Here is a 5824-nt window from a genome sequence, read left to right as displayed (position 1 = left end):
ATTTATTAGAAGGAAAAATATCTCCAGAAGTATTTTTGCCTTCTATATTCCTGAATAAATAGAAGAATTGTTAGAAAGGTCAAGATCCTCTGAGAGACAGTGTGGGATAGTAGATGAATTTTTAGATTTGGAGTCAGGAAGACCTGAGTTCTAGTCCTACTTCAGACGTGTACTAGCTGTATGACCTTGGGCAAGTCACTTCTAGGACCTTTAATTAAATCACCTGTAAAGTGGAACTAATAATAGCATTTATCTCATAGGGTATGTGATGAATAAGAGATAATATATTTAAATGGATTTACAAATATCAAAGCATTATATAAATGCTTATTACTATTCTGCAAACAAGGCATGTCTTAACTGACCTCAGTTCAGGTCTCCTCAGGAAACAAATGAATGTCTACGTAAGGTAACCTCAGGTCCATACAATGCAATTTATTTTTAATAAGAATTTACTTTAACAAGACATTAAGTTTTCAAATTGTGGAGGTAGTAATAGGGGATACAGGAGGTATGGTAGATAAAGTCTTAGATCTGGAGTAAAGAAGTACTGAGTTCAAATCTATCCTCAGACACTAGTTGTATGTCCCTAGGCAAGTCATTTACCTTCTGTTTGCCTCCATTTCCTCATCAGTAAGAGAGAGATACTAATTGCACTTGTTTCCTAGGCTTGTTGTGAGGATCAAATGAAATATTTGTAAAGTATTTTGCAATGCTAGATACTAATTATTGTTGTTGTTGTTGTTATTATTATTATTATTATTATTATTATATCAAGGTAAATAAACACGCCTTTAAGAAGTTTATAGTCTAGCAGGGGAGGTAAAGCACAAAAAAACCCAAAACAACACATGATACAAAATAGAACATTGTTTCTGGAGTCAGAATTCAAATTTCTCCTCTGACAATAATACCTGTGTGACCTTGGGCAAGTCATAACCTCTTTGAACCTCAGTAATCCTCATCTACAAAATGGGTGAGTGGGATATTCAAAACTCCTTGAGGACAGGAAACATCTTTCACTTCTTCTTCTTCTTTTTTTTTGGTCTCTCCAGACCTTAGTATAATGCCTGGCACATAGAAGGCATTTAAAAATGTTGATTGATTGATTGATTGATTGATTCTCTAGTTGGCTTGTAAGGGCCCTTCCAGCCCTCAATTCATGATCCTATGACACAAGGTATAAACAACTTCTAAATAAGGTATAAGAACTAGCATTTATTCGGTACTTGTTATGTACCAGACACTGCTTTACAAATTCTAACTCTTTGAATCTCATTTGATTTGACTAAAGTGCTATGAGAATATAGAGAAAAGAATGAATGTTTAACTGATTTTAGAACATGATTTAAGAAAGTCAGTGCTTGAAGGAAATTTAGTTCAACTCCAACTTGTTTATTTAAAAGATGGGAATGCTCATGCTCAGAAAAGGCATCCCAGGTTCCATAGTGAGTTGGGGGTAGATCTTGATATCTAGCCCACTCCCATTTCCCCTGCCTCAAAATACCAAATGCTGTGCCCAGAACAGGACTATTTAGATGCAGGAGAGTTTACTTCTCAACAGGCAAATGCTATACCTGGCCTTATGCTAGTTTCCTAGAAGATGTATGAAGTATATTAGATGGGCTCCATATGCAATAATGCATCTATTCAGTATCTGCATGGCCATGATTGAGTCCAAGAAGTATGGCGAGTCCAATCAGTATGACTCAGTATCAGAATACATGAACTCACAGCTGATACCAACAGTTGAGTCAGGAAAAGGCTTGGTAGTCCTCCCATCCCTCCTGAATATGGCCTTGACAACAAAACAGTGTTAGACATATAGGAGGACCACCAGCAGCCAATCATCAAAAATTAGAGTTTAGGTTACTGAGTCCAATACTCCTCAGCTCTCTCTCCATTTTGGTCCCTTAATCTGTTTTCATTTCTAACATCAGAGCCATTGAGGAATGACGGGATTACTGATTTAGAACTGGAAATGATTTCAGATGACTTGGAATTCAACTCTCTCATGTTATAGATGAGGATGACCCAGCAAGTGCATCTACCTGATAGCCTCTTTGGGCTATAAGGTAGGCATGACTTTCATCCTTTGAGAAATGGATAGACCTAACTCAGAGGCTAACAAGAAGGAAGTGGTCCAGGTCATCACCATTGTGAAACTGCCTCCCAAGTCCACTATGGGCATTGAGGACTACATGCAAACCCCCAGAGACTCTGGAGCTTCAAAACTATCTTTGCTGAGCACATCAGTGATGAATAGGAGACAATTCTATAAGAACTGGCATAAGTCCAAGAAGAAAGTCTTCAGCAACTACTACAGAAATGGCAGGATGGTGATGGCAAGAAGCAGCTGGAGAAAGACTTCCACAGCATGAAGAATTATTGCCAGGTGATATGAGTCATTGTCATACTGGGATGTGCCTACTCCCTCTGAAGCAAAAGAAGTCTCATATAATGAATGGCAGCAGTGTGTCTGAAAAACTGTACTGGACCTGTGAGAAGCTTGAGCAGCAGGTACCCATTTTTCCAAAGTTTGGGAAAGATAAGACAATCGGTATTATTGGTGTGACCAAGGACAAGGGTTAGAAAGATGTCACCAGCCACTGGTGCATAAAGAAATTACCCCCAAATACCTATTGAGGCTTGAATAAGGTGGCACATATTTGAGCTTGGCATCTCGCCTGCATGGTCTTCTCCATGGCTCAAGTTAATCAAAAGGGTTCCCACAATCACACTGAAATCAACAAAAATCAATAAGATTGGTCAGGGCTACCAGATCAAGGACAGCAACCTAATAAAAAACAATGCATTCTAGGAAAAAGACTTGTACAAAAATATTTATAGTTGTGTTCTTTGTGGTGGCAAAAAAATGGAAAATGAGGGAATGTCCTTTGATTGGGGAATGGCTAAACAAACTGTGGTATCTGTTGGTGATGGAATACTATTGTGCTCAAAGGAATAATGAACTGGAGGAATTCCATGTGAACTGGAAAGACCTCCAGGAACTGATGCAGAGTGAAAGGAGCAGATCCAGGAGAATGTTATATACAGAGACTGATATACTGTGGTAAAATAGAATGTAATGGACTTCTCTACTAGCAGCAACAAAATGATCCAGGACAATTCTGAGGAACTTATGGAAAAGAACGCTATCCACATTCAGAGGAAGAACTGTGGGAGTAGAAACACACAAGAAAAACAATTGCTTGAACACATGGGCTGGTGGGGATATTATTGGGGATGTAGATCTAGTCCAACTATCAATAATATGGAATTAGGTCTTAATCAATGATTCATGTAAAACCCAGTGGAATTGTGCGTTGGCTACAGGGGGTGGGGAAGTTTAGGGGAGAGAGAAAGAACATGAAACATGCAATTATGGGAAAATATTCAAAATTTAAAAAATTAAGATTAAAAAAACAACAATGCATTCTAGCTGTACAAAAGTGTTTCTAGCAGTTCTTTTTGTGGTGGCAACGAGCTGGAAACTAAAGGGATGTCCATCAGTTGGAGAATGGCCGAACAACTGGGAGTATATGATTGTAATAGAATTCTTTATTCAGTAAGAAATGACAAACAAGACAATCACACACACACACACACACACACACACACACACATCTGGAAAGACTTATGAAGTGATGCAAATTGAAGTGAGCAGAACAAGGAGAGTATTGTACATATAACAATAATAATGAATGATGATCAATTATGGATGTCTTAACTATTATCAACAAGGCGAAGATCCAGGACAAGTACAAGGGGCTTATGACAAAGAAAGGATATCCATTGCCATAGAAGAAATAGATGGAGGCTGAATGCAAATTGGAACATAATATTCTTTACTTGATTTACTCCATGAATTTTTCTCTAATGAACACTATAAATATCTTCTTTTACAACATGGTAGAAATATGTATTATATGATAATATCTGTACAACCTTTATCATATTACCTGCCTTATTAGGGAGGGGGGAACAGTGGGGGGAGAAATAGAATATGGATTGCAAAATGTCAGAAAATGAATATTAAGAAATTGTATTTACATGTTACTTGGAAAAAATTAAATTTATTAAAAAAAGAACAATATCTAACACTGTCTGACAAGAGCATCACCTCTCTGAAAGGCTTTATCCTCTACAACAGAGAGCAATGATTTTATCAAACTCAGAAATTGTGTTGTTCGGATTTAGTAGATGACATGGAGTTCAACTCCCTCGTTGTACAGAAGCAGAAACTGCAGCCCGGAGAATTTAAATAATTTTCCCAGGTTTATACAACTAATGAGTATCCTGAGGTAGAAATGGAACTCAGGTAGAGTTCAATCAACTGTCATTTATAGTGTACATCCATAATGGAGAAATAGAGGAAGGAAAATATGACTGATTTTTCAAAGCTATACTTCTTAGCTCTAATCAACTGCTTCCCTCTCCTCCCCTCTCCTTTTCTCTGAAATATGGCCTTAGAGCTCTATTCTTTCTTTCAGCAAGAAGCCCAGAGGCCCCCTAGACCTGACTTTTGCTTCCCAGACGTAGAGAACTCTACAAATGAAACTTTTCATTAGGGTCTGTCCTCTAGTCAGTCAACAAGTGTCACTGAATGTTTACTATACTAAAGAGCTGAGGATACCAAGAAAGTATAAAGAAAAAGAGATGTTCCTATTCTAAAAGAGCCCGAGAGACCATGTTCTAATGATTTACCCTTCCCTTCACTAACTCCAATCAAGAATTACTTCTCTTAATATAGTAAGCGCTTATGATCGATTGACATGTTGGCATTTCCACTAGTAAGAGAGGAAGCCCTCTCACAGAATACAGAAATCTCTCTGATCCTGTAGTGGAAGGGCTTCCTAAATACTCAGTCCATCTCTCTTACCCCTTTCACTCCTCTCTCTTTCATCGCTTTTCTGTCCTTCCCTTTCCCTGTCATTCCTTGCCTTGCCCTTATTTGCTCTGCTCTTCCTTACTCTATCTTGGGAAGGATAAATCATCCTGCATCTCACCTATGAAAAGAAGAACAGGATTCATTGTGGTCCTTATGAAAGGACAGAACAGTATAACCCATCTATTAGACTGTACATTTAGTTCCTTCTCCCCTGTGACGATAGTACTTAAGTCTGGGACACTCAAAAGGGAGGGCAAGAGAGAAAAGACAAGGAGTGGGGAGGGGATTTGGGCAATGAATTATGTAGGTTGACACAAGAAGAGAGCAAAGAGAAGGAGAGGGGAGAATAAGAGTAAAAGGGAAATGAAGGAGGAGAATTGGGAAGGGGAAGGTTGAAAAAGAAAGGAAAGAAGGGAAGAGGGCAACAGGGGGCAGAAGAGGAGAGAAGACAGGAGAATGGAGAGGAATATAGGAAAGAGAAGGGGAGGGGAGAGAATTCGAGGAGAGAGCAGGAAGAATGGTAATATAAGCACTGTAATAGAATTCAGGAGGAAGACAAATGTCCCCTCCCTATAACTGAGGGAAAAACCAAGAGTTTAGTGGCTAATTCCTCCTCCTACTCCATGAAAAATCAGATCTATTCCACCGTTTCCCAGAACAGAGGACTCAGAATTAGAGTCCAGGCAAATAAGTCTTAGAAATGTGTCAGAGATAAGAATGCCCTTAGCCCCACCTCAGTTAACAGGATCAACTCTGGCATGTTTTAAATCATTAAAATTCACATCATTTCCCAATAAAGAAACTACCCTCTTGGCTTCTAACATACAAGCCACCTTCCCTGAATCCCCTTTGCCACCACCATCGCCTCTCCCAACACTGGGTTTAATAAGCCTCTTTAATAAAGAAGAGCTCAGTCAGCTTCTAAAGGAACAG

At 38.8% G+C, this 5824-nt stretch overlaps 1 pseudogene; it reads left to right on the top strand.

Moving 5' to 3' along the window:
* The first annotated feature begins 1661 nt into the window (after positions 1 to 1661).
* LOC123233313 lies at positions 1662 to 2821 on the top strand (annotated as a pseudogene).
* The last annotated feature ends 3003 nt before the right edge of the window (positions 2822 to 5824 follow it).

Source organism: Gracilinanus agilis, chromosome 2, assembly GCF_016433145.1.
Source record: "Gracilinanus agilis isolate LMUSP501 chromosome 2, AgileGrace, whole genome shotgun sequence".
In the NCBI taxonomy this organism is placed as follows: Eukaryota; Metazoa; Chordata; class Mammalia; order Didelphimorphia; family Didelphidae; genus Gracilinanus; species Gracilinanus agilis.
The sequence above is the reverse complement of the archived record's forward strand: the minus strand, read 5'-3'. Positions and strand labels throughout refer to the sequence as shown.